Here is a 19,920-nt window from a genome sequence, read left to right as displayed (position 1 = left end):
GTTCAAGTAAATTACTGATAATTGTCTGAAAAATTTAGGAAGATGGGTATCATTTGTGGTCTTAACGTGTTGTTTTGGTGGAAGGATGAGGTCAGAATACTGACATAACTAAATAAAAAAGTAATTGGAGGGAAGTAAATGGGAAATTTTAGGTGATTGTGTTGAGAAATTTGGATAAAAAACTTTTAAGATGGGAAGTAAGAGAAGGCATGAAACTAGGAGCAGCTAATGACTAATACAGTGAAAGCAGGAAAAGATAAACAGTCAAGCTGATTGGAATTCAGGGCTTTTCCAGGTGAATATGATGAGGGGGAAAAAAACAGAGAAAAAAGAAGTTTAAGACACTGGCAAGAGTGTTGTTGAAATGATGAATCATAAAATTTAAGCCGGATGACAAGGCATGAAATGTAGCTGTTGACAAATGAAGGAATGAATGGGTAAGAATGGATAAGTGATATGGACGGTATTGAATAGTTGAAAAAAAGGAATGTTGAATTAATAAGCTGAACATATAAGAGGACATGGTAAAGAATGTAAGGCTTGAATTATTTATTTTAGAGAAAAAGAAATCGGAGGTGATGGCATGATGTTAGGGACAACCCCTGGAGTGGATTGTTAAAGTGAAGTAAAAGAGAAAGTCATTGGAACTGAAGAGGTCAGAACACTGAGAAGCCAGAACACTGAAGGTTCATCCTGTGAGCAGTGAAGATACATAAAATGATGACAGTAAACCAGGCAACACAGTCTTCAATACATTGACTTGAGGAAAAAGAATTTCATTACAAGAGAGTAGAAGAACAATGGACTGGAAGTAATAATGGAGATAAATGGGGCCATCAAAGCCTAATTCCTGGTCATGAGTTATATTGGGTGAGGGAGAGTAAACAGAAAAGAACAGAAGTAATGTCCGCAGGAAGGAGGCCATTCTCTGTTAAGACAAGACGATGGACGGAACACTGAGATATCCACTGAGGATACGGTAGGGGTTGCCGATTACGGAGAAGCAACTCCAGAGGATATGGATGGTTTAGAAGGTGCAGAACTGCAGTCCAAGGACAAAGTAGTACAGAGTATTATAGAAAATATGGACCATCAGAGCACAGATGGGCCACAGAAGCAGACAACTGGGATCTCTAACTGGTTAAAACAGAGACCAGAAGTGTGCAGAGTTAGATACAACAACAATCTTGCTGAAGACAATGGGTCTTATTTTATCATTTACCCTCGTTAGTAGGGATCCCAGATGCCTGGAACACTGCATATTATGTGGCTTGGCTGTTAGAAAAGACTGTCAACTATACACACCATACGGATCCACAGACAGCTGACTCAGTTGCTAAGCCTTCAGAATGAGAGTTAATTCAAATATTTGGCAGATTCATGATTTAAAAATAAAAAAACTTCAAAGGCTATTGATAGATGTAACCTGCCTAGGCTTTTAGATTAGAAAAGAAAGATGATATGGACATTTAAAAAAATGATAAATTATAAAATCATGTTCAACTTTTGGCATGATTAATTACTTTTCAAATTAAATATGAAGCTAAATTTCTTAGCATATGAGGTTGGTCTTCAGACTTGAAGCTTTTGGCTTATCCCTCAAATGTAGTAAAATCCTGCTCCCAGGTAGACATAACAATATCTAGTTAAAAAGAAAAGTTTCTTATCCTGAGCCTCTTTCACAGAGAAAAGTACATCTTAGGAGGCCAGCAGACGTCAAATCCCACTAACCATAACTGAGTCACATGCTCACATGATCCTGGCCTAGCTGCAGGGATGCTTCAAAGCATGGTTTGGGGGACAGTTCAGCCTCTATGGTGAGAACTTGACTACACTGGCAAAGAAGAAATGAGAGGGAAGAAAGATGACTAATGGATGGGGCCACCAATGCCATCTGCCTTAGGAAGATTAGGTGTCCTTGTAAGTGATGTGTGTGTGTGTGTGTGTGTGTGTGTGTGTGTGTGTGTAAATACATCTCTAAATACATTAAGGAAATATAGTAAATCTTTCCAGTTTGTCAAATGTCTCTTAATTTTGTTTATAGGACTTATTGTTCCTTATAGAAACTTTTAATGTTTTGTAGGTCAACCGTTTCCTTTATAGTTTCTGGCTTTACGGCATGCATAGAAAAGTTGTCCTCTATCAGAAACTCTGAAATAGTCACTTCTATTTTCTTCAACTGTTGTCAAAATCTTACTTTTTAATATTACATGCATTGCTCTATCTGAAATTGATTTCAGTGAGGTATGGATTTTCATTACATTTTACCCCCAAAGGCTAACTAGTTTTCTCAGCATCATTTGTTGAATAGGCCAATCTGCTTTCCATGAATTTGAAATACTGCATTAAAAAAATGCTAAAAATCCATAAAACTCAGACAGTTTCCAAATTCTTACTTTTTTTATTCACCTACTTAATGCTGCTTTAGTCTTGAATTTTAAAATATGAATGGAAAGCAGAGAAAGAATGGAGATAAACCTGCCACGTTCAATCCAAAGTATACCTGGAAGATTACAGGTTTGCACCCACATTTTAAGGTGAACCAAAACAACCTCATGAATAGACTTCTTTGGAAGTGAGAAGACCTGAAAATGCCTCTCCCTGACTTTGTCAGCCCCATTCAGCCACAGGCTCTAAAGATATTCTGTCTTTAAATTCTAACCCCTTTCTGCTGAGCAGCCAGAATATTTTTCATACAGAACAAATAGTTATTGATCTCCTACTGTATGACATGCACTGTTCCAGGAACAGAAAAAAAAAATAGTGGTTGAGACCAAGTCCATGCTTTTACTACACAAGGAAGCAAGTACACAGCATAATTTTATACAGTGCTAAGTACAAAGAAGAAAACAAGTGGGGAGATGAAAACTGACTAGAGTCTGCTGGGTACCTTCAAGTCGGTGACCAGGGAATGCTGACCTGAGTGGTGATCTGAAGACAGTCAGGAGAGCCTAGAGCATTTTAGGCAGAGGCAATTTCAAATGCAAAAGTCGGGGACTGGAATGAGTTGAGAACTTGGGATATTTGAGGAAAAGAAAAGGCAGGAGTGCAATGAGGAATGGGGGTGGGGAGAGTGGGAAATGAGGTTGGAGGACTGGGCAGGCCAGCAGATCAAATAAGACATCATGGGCCTTGGTAAGGAGGCTGGATTTTAGACCCACCAGCTAGGAGGGCTTTAAATGAGCTCACTGCCCTTAACACAGAATCTCATATATTTAGGAGATCCTTCACGAGCCTCCTGCTTTAACTTTGCTGTTGCCATCAGAATCCTTACTCTAGCCTTTTCCTGCATCTCGTCGCACTAGAGCCATTGGTAGCGATGATCAGTGGAGAAAAGCCTCTTCTAACCATGCTTTTACAGAAAAGGCAAATCTGACTTCATCACTTTCTTATTCCTTCTGTGGAATTTTTCCTGATACTATTTCTTTTTCTGGTGTTTTGTTGCAGTCTTATATTAATGACAGTGCTTAATATCTACTAAGGTCACTTACTGTGTACCAGGTAATGTTCTGGGGATTTCCCATGTCTTAATACATTGAATCTTTGCAATGATGCGGTGGAGTAAGAACTGTCATTGTTCCCACTTACAGATGATGAACCTGGAGCATAGACTCTGCCCTCAGTCACACAGCTAGTAAGTAAAGGAGCTGGGATTTGAATACAGGAATATGTCCAGAGCCTTAATATCAAGTCATTATGCTTTGCTGCATCCCAAAAGCCTTTGTCAATCATGCTGTGTATTGGATTGATGCTGAGGTTTTTGGAGAAACAGCAGAGAATTATTTGAGAAACGCAACTTCCGAATAACAGGAGCCCACAATGTGCCTATTTATTAGGCTTTGTACATGTGTCTCTTTACTTAATACTCACAATGACCCTATAACACAGGCATTTCTTTTGTCTGGCACTATGTCCGATTTCTAATATCACTACACTACTGCTTCTCAGTATCTAGCAATGCCCTAAGCATCCTCAGAGGAGGGTCTGGGACAGCCGTTAGAGTCATCCTTAGGCCAGAAGACTGCATGTTTTTACCTTCGTGGATAAATATTCAGGCTTGCCTGAGGTCCAGTGACAATCCTTCTGATTAATGGAAGACAATAGATATCCAGTGCCCCTCTTTGATTGGCTCACCCATTGCTGGAGCTTATTGCTTGAGGGCCACAATTAAGCAATTGTCTGACCCACGGGAAGTGTTCAATCATGTTCACTGAGGAGATGAACAGTGCCCCTGAAATGCTAACAAATTCAGCCTCTCACCCTGTTATTTTTAGAAACACAAATATAACTCTCCTTGTTCACTTCCATTTCCTCGATTGACTCTTATCTAACTACACATATAGCATGTGGGCCAGGCACTGTGTTAATTACTTAAGAAACAATTTGGGACCCTGAAACTTACAATCTAATGAGTGAGGCACTACTTTTTGCAGATAAGGAAAATGAGGCATAGAGAGATTAATTTACCTTTCTAAAGTAACAAAGACAAAGCTAGTATACAGTACAGACAAGCTCAAAACACAAGAAGCCTGTTTCCAACTTCTGAGCTCTTAACCACCTTGGCACTGCCTTAATATGGGCAGTTTTGTCACTGAGAACCTCCCCATGTCTCACTAGCCCAATGGCAAAAGTGAGAGGCCATTTATAGTTATATTTAGATTATAGTATCTTGAAGCCACTATCCCTTTACTTGTAATAATTTCCATTTTTTCCAGAATTCACTCTCCATATAAATATTTACACAAATCCTCAGAGCTGCTTACATTCTGTCCATAAATAAGTCCCTTTCAGAGCTCCCCTGTTGCCAATGGCATCACTCAAGGCTGAACTCCACAATGTACTTATAATTGATGGCGTCCCACCCTCCCCCAGGTGGTTCGATTGCCTGCAGCCTCATAGCCTGCCACCATTACCCGCAGTGGACTGTCATTGCTAACAGTGGAGCCAGATATTTAGAGTCTTTGAGAGCCCATCTAAAAGGGCCAGCAGTCCTCCCAGATGCAAAACATTCTGTCTCCAAGGATTCATAGGTCAAAGAGAAGGATGTGCTCTCCTCACTTACATCCAATCAGAGACTAACCACAACAAAGCTACCTGGACCTGAAATTATACTCTTCAGCGGCACAGCACTTTCAGTTCACACACCTGTCCATTTCCCCGGAGAAAAACCTGGATCTGAAGAGGCTCCCACATCAGCTACTCCCTGTGCCCCACCCCGGCACTCCCCTCTGATGGACCAGCACTGCTGCTGTCCTGCCACCCGTCTACACTCTTCCTCTCTTCAGACTGGGCTCCTCTTAGAGCCTTCTCTCTTTCTTTCCAATATTCTGTCATTGTCTGGATTCACTGTAGAAAATCAGGCTTTTTTCTTTTTATACTAAACTTCAGTGGAGCAAAAGGGGTCAAGGTTCTAATAATTCTCCATGCTCCACTTCCAGAAGTCTTCTTTGAACTTTCATGTAAACCACAGCCCCATACAGCGGAAAGTGCTTCCCAGTTTTACCAAGCAAGCTGTTCAAAGAAGGCTATTACCTAACATCATCTACTAATGGACCTATGCCTTGGCCTTGCCCATCCGGAACAATTTACTATTACATTTTGCTTTGAGATTTTTTTGGTCTGCCATTGTGACTTTTATCCATCCTCACCACATTCCAAAATTCAGAATATTAACCAACACAGATATTTTGAAGTATTATGTTCAAACCTATAATTCAATGTCCATAAATTACAGAAGATCTTTTCCCTCAGTCCCTAAGCATCCTTTATTTTTTCAAAATCTTTTAAAATTCTTAATTGTTCTAAAGTTAGTTTCTTGTACATTGCTCTTCTTATATCTAGGAACTAACAAAATAAATAAAAGACGTGCAAACTATCCTTCATAGCAATGTATATGTGTTTATTCCACTCCAATTATGAAAAGTATAGATGACAACTCTTTCAGAATGATTTCCCATAAATAACAGTTACAGTTTTAATTATTCATCAGGAAGAGAAAAACTCAGTAACAAGCTTAAATACTACAGTTTTCTAAAGCTCAGTCAGCTTTTCCAACACTAATTGCTTAAGAGTTAGAATAGTCTGAGGTTCACATGTACTAGATTCTAGATTAAGTCTGGAATTTGAATTCTAAATTAACTCTGAAATGAGCTCTCTTCAGACCACATACATAGCTCTAAATCCTACAACCCCTTCTTCAAAAGACAGGAAATTTGAAAGAAGTTAATTTCTTGTTTGCGGTGGGGGGAGGGACGGCGGGGAGCCTACAATTCAGCTTAATCCTTCAAAATGGCTAATCCAGAGGGAGGAAGAAAGAGAGGGAAATGGCTCGTTTACAGCTGTCCCTTTCCTGGTTTCCTAGAGAGAAGATTTCAACTGATTTTTTAACCTAAATCTAGGCTTCCCAGAAATCTGGTGATGGGTCGACTAGAGTCCCCACAAATTCATGTCCAACCAGAACCTCATAACGTGAACTTTTTTTTTTTTTTTTTTTTTAAATTTTTTTTTTTTTTAATCGGAATTAACATTATTTCCAATTTCCAATGTACTTAACTTTTAATTTATTTATTTTATTTTTATTTTTGGCTGTGTTGGGTCTTCGTTTCTGTGCGAGGGCTTTCTCTAGTTGTGGCAAGCGGGGGTCACTCTTCATCGCGGTGCGCGGTCCTCTCACTATCGCGGCCTCTCTTGTTGCGGAGCACAGGCTCCAGACGCGCAGGCTCAGTAGTTGTGGCTCACGGGCCTAGTTGCTCTGCGGCATGTGGGATCTTCCCAGACCAGGGCTCGAACCCGTGTCCCCTGCATTAGCAGGCAGATTCTCAACCACTGCGCCACCAGGGAAGCCCTCATAACGTGAACTTTGTTGGAAATACTGTCTTTGCAGATGCAACTAAATTCAGATAAGGTCATACTGGATTAGGGTGGGCCCTAACCTCAGTGACTGGTGTCTTTGTAAGATGAGGAGAGGGCACACAGAAAAGCATATAAGAAGATCATGTGAAGACAGAGGCAGAAATTAGAGTTACACTGCCACAAGTCAAGGTAAACAGAAACTGGAAAAGACAAGGAAGAATTCTTCCCTAGAGCTTTCAGAGGAATCATGGCCCTGGTGACAACGTGATTTCAGACTTCTAGCCCCACCAAAATGTGAGAGAATACACTTCTTTTATTTTAAGCCACCCAGTCTGTGATACTTTGTTATGGCAGCCCTAGGAAACAAATACGTATGGGAATATTCATTTAATGCTGCTGCTCTGGGCACACCAGAACACAAGTTTGAGAAGCCTTGGATAAGTCATTTTTTCACCTGGAATTTTAATCATTAAGAGGTACAGACTCTGGTGCCAAGTTGTCTGGTGGAATAGTCAGCTCAGGCTGCCCTAGCAAAATAATATCGACTGAGTGGCTTAAACAACAGAAATGTATTTCTCATAGTCTGGAGGCTCAGAAATCTAAGATCAAGGTGCTGGCCAATTCAGTTCCTGGTGAGAGCTCTCCTCCTATCTTGCAGAAGACCACCTTCTTGCTATGTCCTCACATGGCAGAGAAAGAGAGAGAGAATGCTCTCTGGTATCTCCTCCTCTTATAAGGATACCAATCCCATTAGATTAGAGCCCTATTCTTATGACCTCCTTTAATCTTAATTACCTCCTAAAGGCCCTACATCCAAATATGGTCGCATTGGTGGTTAGGGCTACAACATATGAATTTGGGGAAGACACAGTTCAATCCATAGCACCAAGGTTTAATGCAAGTCTTCCACCTTTTAGCCATGTAATCTTAGACATGTTATTTAACTTCTCTGCTGTCAGTTTTCTTCTTTGTAAATGGTAATAATAAAAACTCCCCCTTCACAGGGTTGTTGTAAAAATTACATATATTAATATATCTAAATTATTTTGAACAGTGTCTTACACACAGCATATGCCGCATAAGAATGAGCTATAATTATAATTATCAGGACATACATAAACCTTGATTTGACCCTGGTTTCTTTTTTCTTTTTCTTTTCTTTTTTTAATGTTCAGTCCAGTAGAATAAAATGGTTCTTCTTATAATGATGGCCTTATAGAAGAACATGGTATTCAATGACATGACAACCACATTTTTAGATCCTAAATACAAAGTTTCATTTGGGCATTCATTCATAGACTGACTTACGCTATCTCTGAAGCTACCACATTTATAAACATTTGTAATATTTGTACAGCAACTCTGCTGTTATTAATCTTTGTCAATATTTTCCATCTTCCATGGGGCCATAATATCACTGACCACATGAAAATCAGAAGAAAAATCTGCTGGAGATCCCTTACTTTAAACATAAGTGTTTTTCTTTTTTTAAAAAAACTTCACACAAGATGATGACTTAGAGCTTGTAACTGTAGAAGATACATTTACATGTCACTCTAAGTGTGGCTTTTCTTTTAGATCCAAGTTTTTTTTTAATTATTTACTTCTCTTGTGCACATATGAAGAGTGAAGTGATATATTGCCTCCTTTAGTAGAAGAATTTCAGAAATAGTTAAAAGATCCCAGTTTCATATTAGTGTCATCTGACGTTTCAAAAAATTTTAATTTATCTCCAATAATGATTTGAAATTTTTGTACAATTCGTGGGGTAAAAATAAAATTATTGAAAGTTGATTCTGTCGAAAGTTAGATATCTGACATTCTTATGAACACTTTTCTTAATTAAGTTAGAAAGTTTAGCACTACAGTGATAGAACAAATACAAATATTGAAGAATAACAACATAATTCTACCAGTGTTCCTATAAGTTAAAAATATATAAAGATATTCTTAAATTGGTTATCATGCATGTATAATTTTCATTTGCATCTGAACAAACAGCAGTGTCCTATAAATAAAAACAATAGCTATAGTTGTCAAAATTTACATATACATGTATATAGATTAACTATAAAACCTTTTCTGATTAAGTTAATGTTAAATTAAAAAAAAATACATTCTCTCTGAGACTAACTTATTCTTTTGCTGCCCACGTCAATAATATTTTGAAAATGTTGGCTCTTTGAACAACTGCTTTGTCAATCTAGCTAAATGTGCTACAGTGGTATTGAACATTTTTTTAAAGAATCCTCTAAATGTTGATGTATTTTTTCAAAACAAGAAAATAGAAATAGTTAAATTATTCAACAAATGGAGTCCCTTCCAAATTTCATATCTGAAGATTTTAGCAAATTGAAATTATTGACAACTTGCAAACTAGAACACATTGAAAGATTAATTACTTTTAAATTAGCCATATAATGCAAATTAGAAGAACATTTGAAAAAAAGTTTTTAAATAAAGTTAACAAACCCATGGTAAAATGTATACTTAAAAAAGTACCAGTGACATAATATTAGAGATAATTATGACTAAACCATGACTAAAGTATGTGAAAATGTACCAAGAATAATTATTCACATTATGTTCATTTTTAAGCGAGATATTTAGTTTTTAAATATTGCTTTAACAAACACTGTTTGGGGAGAACATTTTTGTTTTGAAATAATTCTTGAATATGATCATTTTATGTCTACAAATGAAATTAATTTAATTTGTCTACTCATAAGTGAGTATTTTAAAATCATATTACCTTAATTAGTTTTAATCCTCTTTCACTCCTTAAAGTGTTCTGGTTTGGAAGATAAACATATGCTCACCTTACTTATAAACCTTGTAAGACTTTGCCTTTTACTCTGATGGGAATAAAAAAAAAACATGTAGAGCTAAAGGGTGATGTGATACAGCTTATAGATTATATAGAGAGAATATACATATTCTTTTATATTCTAGGATCACTTTATCTGCTATAGTGATCCAGTTTAGAGGATGAGGTTTGCTAAGAGGAGGTGAAAAGATTCTAGGTCCAGTTCAGGACATTAAAGTCAACATGCCTGTTAGACACCTTAGTGATACAGGCAAGAAAGTAGTTGGACATATATGAGTCAGGCTTAGAAGAGGACTCATCTGGGGACATAACTATGAAAATCATTATATATTTAGACAGCACTTAAACCCAGAATATTGGATTAGATTACCCAGGAATGAATCTATGCAAAGAACAAAAGAAGCCAAGAAAGTAAATCTCAAGGCCTCTACCATTTATAGATAGAGAGGCCACCAAATGAAACTGAAGAGAAGTGTTCAGTGTAATAGGAGAAAAACCAAAGCAGTAGGGTACACTGCAGGGCAAGTGAGGGAAATGTTTCAATGAGGCAGGTGATCAAGTTTACGAAATGGTGCTGATGAGCCAAGTATGAGAGGAAGTGAGAACGGACCATTGGACTTAGCCAAGTAGAGGTCATAGTTGACCTTGACAATAGCTGATATGGTGAAGTGTTGAACTCCAAAGACTGACTAGAGAAGAAAAATAACATGGTGTCTGAAATTTGCTTTTATGTACTTCAGTGAAAGAAGGAAGGAAGGAATGAAAGAAGGAAGGATGGAAGGAAGGAAGAAATGAAGGAAAGAAGAAAGAAAGAAAAAGAAAGAAAGAAAGAGAAAGAAAGAAAGAAAGAAAGAAAGAAAGAAAGAAAGAAAGAAAGAAAGAAAGAAAGGGAAAGAAAGAAAGAAGGGAAGAAAGAAGGAGAAAAGTGTAGATGTAGATAGTAAGGCAAATAATTGTTAAATCTGGGTGATAAGAATATAGGATTTCATTATCCTATTCTCTCTATATTTGTGTATGTTTGAATTTTTCAAAATAAAAACCTTAAAAGAGGAGAATAAAAGCAGAGAATCGGAGAAGCAATTGTACACAGCTTTTCTGAGTGTTTAGTTAGAAGAGGGAGATAAGAAATGGAGGGCTACAGGGGTGTGAGCTGGGAAGGAAGTGGAGGCCCAGAGAGGTTTCTTTCTAAAACTTATTACTTATTTGTATGATGATAGTAATTATCCAATAGAGAGAGGAGACTTGTGCACAGAAGGAAAATGGGACGAATCCTGGGAAGAAAACTGAGCAGATGAGCTGGGAGGGAACCCAGTGGAGGGTTTAGCTTTAGATAGGGGAGTGGCATAGTTATAGGAGTGATGTAGGCTCTATGGACATAGTTTATGTTAACTGGGTACTGGGCTGGAGGAAGTATGTGGCATCTTTATTCCAATTTTTTTCTATTTTCTTGGTGAAATAAGCAAGGCCATAGGCTGAGAGTGAAGATGGATAAGAGAGTGCTTTGAATTTAAGAAGCAGCAGGAGGGCTTCCCTGGTGGCGCAGTGGTTGAGAATCTGCCTGCCAATGCAGGAGACACGGGTTCGAGCCCTGGTCTGGGAAGATCCCACATGCCGCGGAGCAACTGAGCCCGTGAGCCACAACTACTGAGCCTGCGCATCTGGAGCCTGTGCTCAGCAACAGGAGAGGCCGCGACAGTGAGAGGCCCGCGCACCGCGATGAAGAGTGGCCCCCGCTTGCCGCAACTAGAGAAAGCCCTTGCACAGAAACGAAGACCCGACACAGCCAAAAATAAACATAAATAAATAAATAAATTTATAAAAAAAAAAAAAAAAAAAAAGAAGCAGCAGGAAATAGCTACGTAGGAGAGCAGAAGAGGCAAAGGATTATGAGTTCTAGTGGGTTAGGCATCATGGCTGTGTGCTTTTTTTCTCCACTGTGTTACGAGTCCCAGTGTAAATGCTGAGTACAAAGAAAATTGAATTCATTTAGAGTTCAGATTTTTCAGACTTGTACTCTAAAGGGCAAGACAATGAAGGCTGTAAGCAAGGCATAAGAAGGAGAGACAGTAAAAATGTTATAGATTGAACAGACTGTAGGTCTCAGTAGGATGTACAGAGCATAACAGGGATGAGAATCTGGGTGATGAGTTTATCTGTATGTTGATTGCATTAAAATGTAAAATTATTTTCATTAAAGCACATCACAAAAGTGGAAAAAGAACCTGAAAATTGGGGGGGAAATTATTTTTTATATTCACACATATGTATGTATAATACACTGTACATATATCTAAAATATATTTTTAAACTTCCTAAAACAGTAAAAAGTAAAAACAATGCATTAACGATTCACAAAAAGAAGCCAATAAACACATGAAAAGATACTCCACTTTACTAATAATTAAGAAAAAATAGATTAGGGTCACAATGAAATACCATTTCATAATAATCAAGTTGGCCAAAATTTTTAAAGCTGCTATATTAAGCTGCCATATTTCAAATATTGGAAAAGTAGGGAAGCATCAGGAATGTCTATACATTACAGTGGAATTGGGAATTGGTGCCATCACTTGGGATAATGCGTAAAATAGCATTCTGAAGGAAGGAAGGAAGGAAGGAAGGAAAGGAGGGAAGGAAGGAAGGAACAAAGGAACGAAGGAAGGAAGGAAGGAAAGAAGAAAGGAAGGGCGGAAGGAAGGGAGAGAAAAACCATTTAAATGTCTATAGCAGGAGAATGGAGAAATAGATGGTATATTCATACCATGCAGGAAGGAATGAATATAGATAAATCTCACAAACTATGTTGAAAGGAAAGAAAAATGAAGTTGCACATTGAAACCAATTATATATAAAGATTTAAGTATTCAAAACAACACTATGTATTACTTAGGGATACATATATATTTAGAAAACTATAAAGAAATTCATTATAATGCTAAATAACAATGTTAGGATAATGGTTACTTCTAGAGCATAGCTGGGTTGTGTACAGGAAAGGTTTGTGAAGGAGATTTACCAGTATTGTCAAGTATTTTCTTGAGCTAGTTGGTAACTACATGGGTATTTGATATAATATTCTTTATATCCCTTTGGATGTATTAAATGCTAAAATTTAAACCTAAAATTCAGTAATATATTATCTAGCAACTTCAGAACTGGTACCGTAAGAGAGTCTTCTATTTTCTTTCTCTCCTCATTTTCTCTTATCCTCATACCCCTTCATCTTTTCCTTCTTGTTCCCTCATTCCAGCATATATTGACTCACTCCTTACTGGGTTCCAAGTACTGTGCTTCAGAAATGTATACATTTCTTTGAAGGTGCAGTCTTTTACTATCATTCTAAATTTTTAAAAGGACCACACTGAGGAACATGTATATATGGATAGGTAATTTCCTTAATCTTAAGCATTGAAAAGGGTAAAAATATTAGAGCAATTATTCTCCTTTGAATTCATCTATTTCCATGAAATCTCATTAGGTAAACCCAATAGCACTTTTACTCCCTGAGGCAAGCAAAAAACTCCTACCTTAAATCATATATGAAGTGTGACAGACAGACCAATTTTCCAAAAGTTCAAGGTTTTCTATTAAAATTTCTATTCAGGTGTTTTTTATTTATTTGTTTGTTTCTAGATGAGAAAATGTGCCACTCTAGCTCACACATATTTGTCATATGGACCTCAAACTCTCTTTCTAATCTCAACTTACATCCTTCCAAATTATTAGCCAGTGCTTGGGAAACATTTCACTCACTTCTCTGAGAACCTGCTAGTAATTTTAGCAACCATAATGGGCAATAACACCTAGTTTCTACAAATTTTATTTTCGTCTCTACTCTCCCTTTACTTAAATCATCTGTAGGGATTTCTCTTCTCAGATCAAGTTCATGAATGAATTCACAGTTGTCATTTTGATTGGCAGTAAAGCCAGTGTTAGGTTATACATGACTCAGAATAACATGCATGTGAAATTGTTTAAATTGTCTGCTTAAACTGTTAACCGCAGATAGAAATTTCCTAGAAAGGAGACTCTGATTTTTTGGATGCCTCCCATCTGGAAGATGGCTTCTAAGCAAAGCAGCTTTGCCCAGGTTAAGGAACAAAAGTAATTTAACTCCATGAGAAGGGTTACATGCTTACATAATACATTGTTGCTATTATTACTTTGAATAAACCGTTACCTTTTAGATCGATTAAGGATAAGAAAAATAAAAGATTTTATTTTACGTTATTTATTCCTTCCCCTATGCCTTTCCTTTCTTTATGTAGTTATAAATTTCTAACCTGTATCATTTTCCTTCTACTCCTGGTGGTTGGCATAGTGATGATCTTTGCTATTCTCCAGGTAGTTGGAGTCTTTCCCGCGGATTAGTAATTGGTGCATGGTGTTCTGCTCAACACTTTCTTTCTCTCTGTCTTCTTTCTGGTACCACCATTATGCATAAGTTATACCTTTTGTAGTTGTGCCATAGACCTTGGGTATTCTGTCATTTTTTCCAGTCTTTTTTCTTATTGCTTTTTAGTGTTAGAAGTTTTGATTAAGATACCCTCAAGCTCAGAGATTCTTTCCTCAGCTGTGTCCAGTCTAAATAAGCCCATCAAATGCATTCTTAATTCCTGTTAGTTTTTGTTTGTTTGGTTGGTTGGTTGGTTGGTTGGTTTTTTTGGATGTCTAGCATTTCTTTTTAATTCTCAGGAAGATGAATTCTTTTATTTGGTTGCACCTTGCTTTCTCTCTTTTTGGCCCTGTTTACCTGATGATTGAGTCCATTTCCTTTTTTTTTTTTAAATATTAATTAATTAATTTATTTATTTTGGCTGTGTTGGGTCTTCGTTTCTGTGTGAGGGCTTTCTCTAGTTGCGGCAAGTGGGGGCCACTCTTCATCGCGGTGCGCGGGCCTCTCACTATCGCGGCCTCTCTTGTTGCAGAGCACAGGCTCCAGACGCGCAGGCTCAGTAGTTGTGGCTCACAGGCCCAGTTGCTCCGCGGCATGTGGGATCTTCCCAGACCAGGGCTCGAACCCGTGTCCCCTGCATTAGCAGGCAGATTCTCAACCACTGCGCCACCAGGGAAGCCCCATTTTCTTTTATATTTATTTTTCCATATTGAAAGTTCATTGCGGTATGGTTTTCTCCATTTGGATATAAAAGAATATGTCAATGTAGATGTGATTTGCATTTTTTATTACAGGTAATCCTGAGTCTCTTTTACTATGTTTATTAAAAATTTTTGCTTTCTCTTCTCTGAAATCTCTGTGTATATATTTTGTTTCTTTTCTGTTGAGTAATTTTAGATTTGTAGTTTTATATACAAAAAATATCCTCCTTTTGTAGTTTTCAGTTTCTGCTGATTTATGACTTACCTTTTCACTTTATTTTTATGTGTCTTTGGAAGAGCAGAATTTTTAAATTTTAATGTAGTAAAATATATTAATTCTTTTTATTTTGGTTTTGCTTTGTTTATCTTGTTTAAGAAATACTTTGAGGCTGTAAACATAGTCTCAAATTTTCTTGTAAATCTACTACATTTTGTCATTTACACTTAAACTTTCAATCCACCTGAACTTTTCTTTTGTCGATGGTATGAGGTACAGCCCCAACTTTATTATTTTTTCTACAAGAATTACAACTTTTTCTCTACCAGTTGTTAAATAGTCCATCCTAACATATTTCCTTGCAATGCCACTTCTGTCACATAGTAAGATTCAGTATATACTTGGGTTTTGTTTTATATTTTATATTCTATTCCACTGATCTATTTGTTAACTCCACACTATCTCAATTATCATAACTTTATAATTAGTCTTGATAACTGCAAGAACAAATTTTTCCACCTTGTTTTCTTCCTCAGGAGTGTTATGGCTATTCTCATCTTCTTGCTTGTCTACATAAAATTTTAAATCAGCTTGACAAATTTCATGAAAAACTCTGTTTGAATTTTGAGTGGAACTGCATTGATTCTTTCAATTAATTTAGAGAAAACTAATTTTTTTTTTTATAAATTTATTTATTTATTTATTTATTTTTGCCTGCTTTGGGTCTTCGTTGATGCGCGCGGGCATTCTCTAGTTGTGGCAAACAGGGGCTACTCTTCATTGTGGTGTGCAGGCTTCTCACTGTGGTGGCTTCTCTTGTTGCAGAGCATGGGCTCTAGGCTCACGGGCTTCAGTACTTGCAGCATGCAGGCTCAATAGTTGAGGCTCGTGGGCTCTAGAGCACAGGCTCAGTAGTTGTGGCACACGGGCTTAGTTGCTCCGCGGCATGTGGGACCTTCCCGGATCAGGGCTTGAACCCGTGTCCCCTGCATTGGCAGGCAGATTCTTAACCACTGCACCACCAGGGAAGTCCGAAAACTAATATTTTAATATGGAGTATATCCTTAATTGTTTTCAATAACTTCATAAATACTTTGCACATCTTTTGTTGTATTTTTACTAAGCATGCTAGTGACTGATGTATTGTTCTTTCTTTCCAATCCTTCTGCCTTTTATTATCTTTCTACACTTTGGAGGATCTTCACTATGATTTACCAAAAGTGACGTTGGGCATCTTTGTCCTTTTCTTAGGTTTAAAGGAATGTTTCGGACAATTAACAACGATGTTTACCTTTGACAATGAGATGGAAGTTCTACCCTGGTCCTGATTTGTTAAAAATTTTTATCATAAATGGTTGTTGAATTTTCTTTTAAACTCTAGAAAAGATCAAAGCATTTTTATTTTTTGGTCTTTTAATAAGAACATTACATAGAATATGTAACATTAAATGAGACATGCTTTTTAGGTCAGGATGTAATATATGTTTTATATACTGTTGCATTCTATTTGGCTAATTTTTTAATGATTTCACCTACCTTGCAGGTACAATTTTCCTATTTCTTTACTTGGCTTTCAATCAAGATTATTAGTAGCCTCATAAGCTGGGGCGCAGTCCCACTATTTCCATTCTGTAAATAATTTGTTCACGATGAGATGGGTTTCTTCCATATAAATAATAGAATTTGCTTGTAAGACCATCTGTGAGGAATATTTAGTGGTATTATTTTTATGGAGAGATTGTTAATTGATTCAATGTACTTAAGGCCTATAGGATTATTTAATGTTTCCATTCCTTCCTGAGTTGGTTTGGTAAGTCAATTTCCTGGGAAGTTTTTCCACTCCACGTGTTTTCAGATATATTGGCATACATTTGTTTATAATATTCGATTGCTATCTTTAAATCTCTGCTATATCTGTAGTTATGTTACCGTTTTAATTCTTGACAGGATTTGTATTTTCATTCTCTTTTTTTTTTATTGTTGTTTCGCAATCCTGTAAAATGTATTATTGTTTTATAGGCACTTCAGTAATCATTGTTTTAGCTTAGTGCTCTTTTCCTTTGTATATTTGTTTTATATTGTATTAATTTCTCTTCATATCTTTATTAGATTTATCTTTCCAATTTATTTAGGTCTATTCTCTTTGTTGTTTTTTTAACTACTTAAGTGGGAGGCTGAGCTCATTAATTTTCAGTCTTCTTTATTTTCTAATCTAAGCATTAAAGGCTATCCATTTTTATCTAACCAACTTAGTTGTACCAATCTAATGTTAATATGCAGTGTTTTACTGTCATGCAGGAAAAATTTTTAAATTTAATTTCTATTTTGATTTTTTCATCTAGTCATTATTTAATTATTCAATTACTTATGTATTTTTTAACTTCCTAATATAGAAAGAGGCTTTATTAAATATCATTTTACCACTTATGTCTAATTTATTTTTGGAGTATTTTTGTATTTTATTTTCTTCAGCTTTTTTTGAGGTATAATTGACAAATAAAAATTATACATATTTAAGGTGTACAATGTGAGTGCTATGTGTATACACTGTGAAATGATCACCACAATCAAGTTAGTTTTCACTTATTACTAATGTTAAGTAATTGTAGTCAGTAAATATTGGTCTGTATGATATCAATTTATTAAAAATTGTTGAGATTTCTCAATAACATAACATTCATTAAGACAAATTGTATAACTACTTCACGAGCATTTGAGAAGAGTTTGTTTTCTCTGATTGTTGGCTTCAACATTAGATATACAGATCTACGATTAAATAAAGTTTGGTAAGCATATTGTTCAAATTCCACTTGGTTTGATCCATTTTTGCTTTATCTATTAGTTAAGTACAAGTTTAGAATTATTACATCTTCCTGGTGAATTAAACCTGTTATCATTATGTACTAATCCCTTTTGTCTCAAATAACATTTTTATCATAAAGTCCATTTTTTTCTTCTCATAATAGCATCTATACTATTTCTAGTATAGTTTCTTTTGCCTTGTATTCACCTTATATGACTTCTTCCATCCTTTTTTATTCAACATTTTGGTGCCTTCATATTTTTGGTTTGTTGCTTGTAAAGAATCTGTACCTACAACTAGACTTTTAAATTCCACTTGACAATTTCTGTCTTATAAAAGAAACATTCAGTCTACTTGCATTTGATTAATGATATATTAGGCCTTGTTTATGCCTTTTTTTATGCTTTCTATTATTCCTGCTTTTATATGTCTTATTTTTCTTTGCTGTCTTTTTGGGGAGGAGTTTTTTAGGAATTTTCACTTGTTAATTGTTACTATATTTTAAATCTACACATTTGGGTGCTATCATAATATTTTTATTCTTTTATGAGTTACACTTACACAATTTTCTCAGGAGTACCTAATGTAAAGAAAATTTAAATATAATCAGTAGATTAATTCTCCTTTCAAATACCAAGATCTTTGAATGTTTTATATACCCCAGCTTATGTGGTATTATAATCCTCTTTTGTCATTTTTACTTCCTCCAAATTGTACATGAATATTATTATTTTTTATAATTGGCATGTGTGTGTATTTATACACATATTTACCAATTTATTTCCTCACCATTTTTTCTTATATTTCAGACTTTCTTCTAGGATCATCTTCCTTCTTCTTGAGATATATGCATTACTTGCAAGTTCTTTAAATAAAGATCTGTTGATAGTAAACTCTATTTTGTTTACTTGCAAATTACTTTTCTATTCCCTCACTCATAAAAAATAGTTTTGCTGGGTGCATAAATTCTCTTCACACTTAGAAGATATTTTCCATTATTGTCAGGATTACAGTGTTACTCTTGAAATATCAGCGGTCAGTATAATTACTGTTCATGAGAAGATAATTTGTGGCTTTTTAAAATATTTGCTGTAGTTTTTTGTTTGTTTTTGTTTGAGTATGTCACAGTTATTTCACTACAAAATATTGAGTTGTGAACTTTTTATTTATTCTATTAGTATTCATATAGATTTTCATACCATATAAAGTTCTTGAAAATTATTAATTATTATCTCTTCTAGCATTAATTCTTAGTCATTATTTTTCTTCTTTATTTCTGAAACTTTAATTATATTAATGGACCATGTTTATCTATCCTACATATCTTTTACCTCTCATTCATGCTGTACATCTTCTTTTCTCTCTGCTACAGACTAAATAATTTCTTAATGTCTCCTTTAGTTCATTAATAATCTCTACAGATTTATTTAATCTGCTGTTTAATCTTCACTTTAAATTTAATTTATTATATTTTTTTGCTCTTAATTCTCTTTTTTAATTGAATATCAGATATTTCTGGTGTTTTTGATAACTTCTTGCACATTGCTATTTTTTTACCCCATTTTTTAAACAATTAGAATATAATTATTTTATATTCTAAATCTTATAATTCCAGTATCTGAAGTCCTTGTATGTCTTTATTGTGTTGTTTGTGCTGGACCTCAGACATAATGGCTTCTTTCTTGAAATATCCAGTATTTTTTAATCTGAGTTAATATTTGACAGGATTTAGTCTGTTGAAATCCTGAGGACATTTTCTTGGGTCTTTTTTCCTCCTGAGAGTACTTATATGTCATCAGGAAAACTACTAACTTGGGACTAATTTAAGTTAATTTCTTGGCTTGATACTCTCCATTGACATGGGTTGTAAAAATTTGAAATCGAGAGTCACCTGAGAGAGCTTTATGTTTGTATGTTATCAGATAAGCCTATCATTTTGATGATGACCATTATTTTTATCATATTTTCCTCTTTTTTGAGATGGAGACAGACAGGTATCCTTGTATGTTCCTTTTGTTGTTCATAAAATTTTTGGTACAATATTGTAAATCAACTATACTTCAATTAAAAAAAAAGAAAAATGTTGGTAACCTACCATTTCACTAATACATAGCATTACTGCAG

This window comes from Balaenoptera ricei, chromosome 1 (assembly GCF_028023285.1).
Source record: "Balaenoptera ricei isolate mBalRic1 chromosome 1, mBalRic1.hap2, whole genome shotgun sequence".
In the NCBI taxonomy this organism is placed as follows: Eukaryota; Metazoa; Chordata; class Mammalia; order Artiodactyla; family Balaenopteridae; genus Balaenoptera; species Balaenoptera ricei.
Note: the sequence above shows the minus strand (reverse complement) of the source record.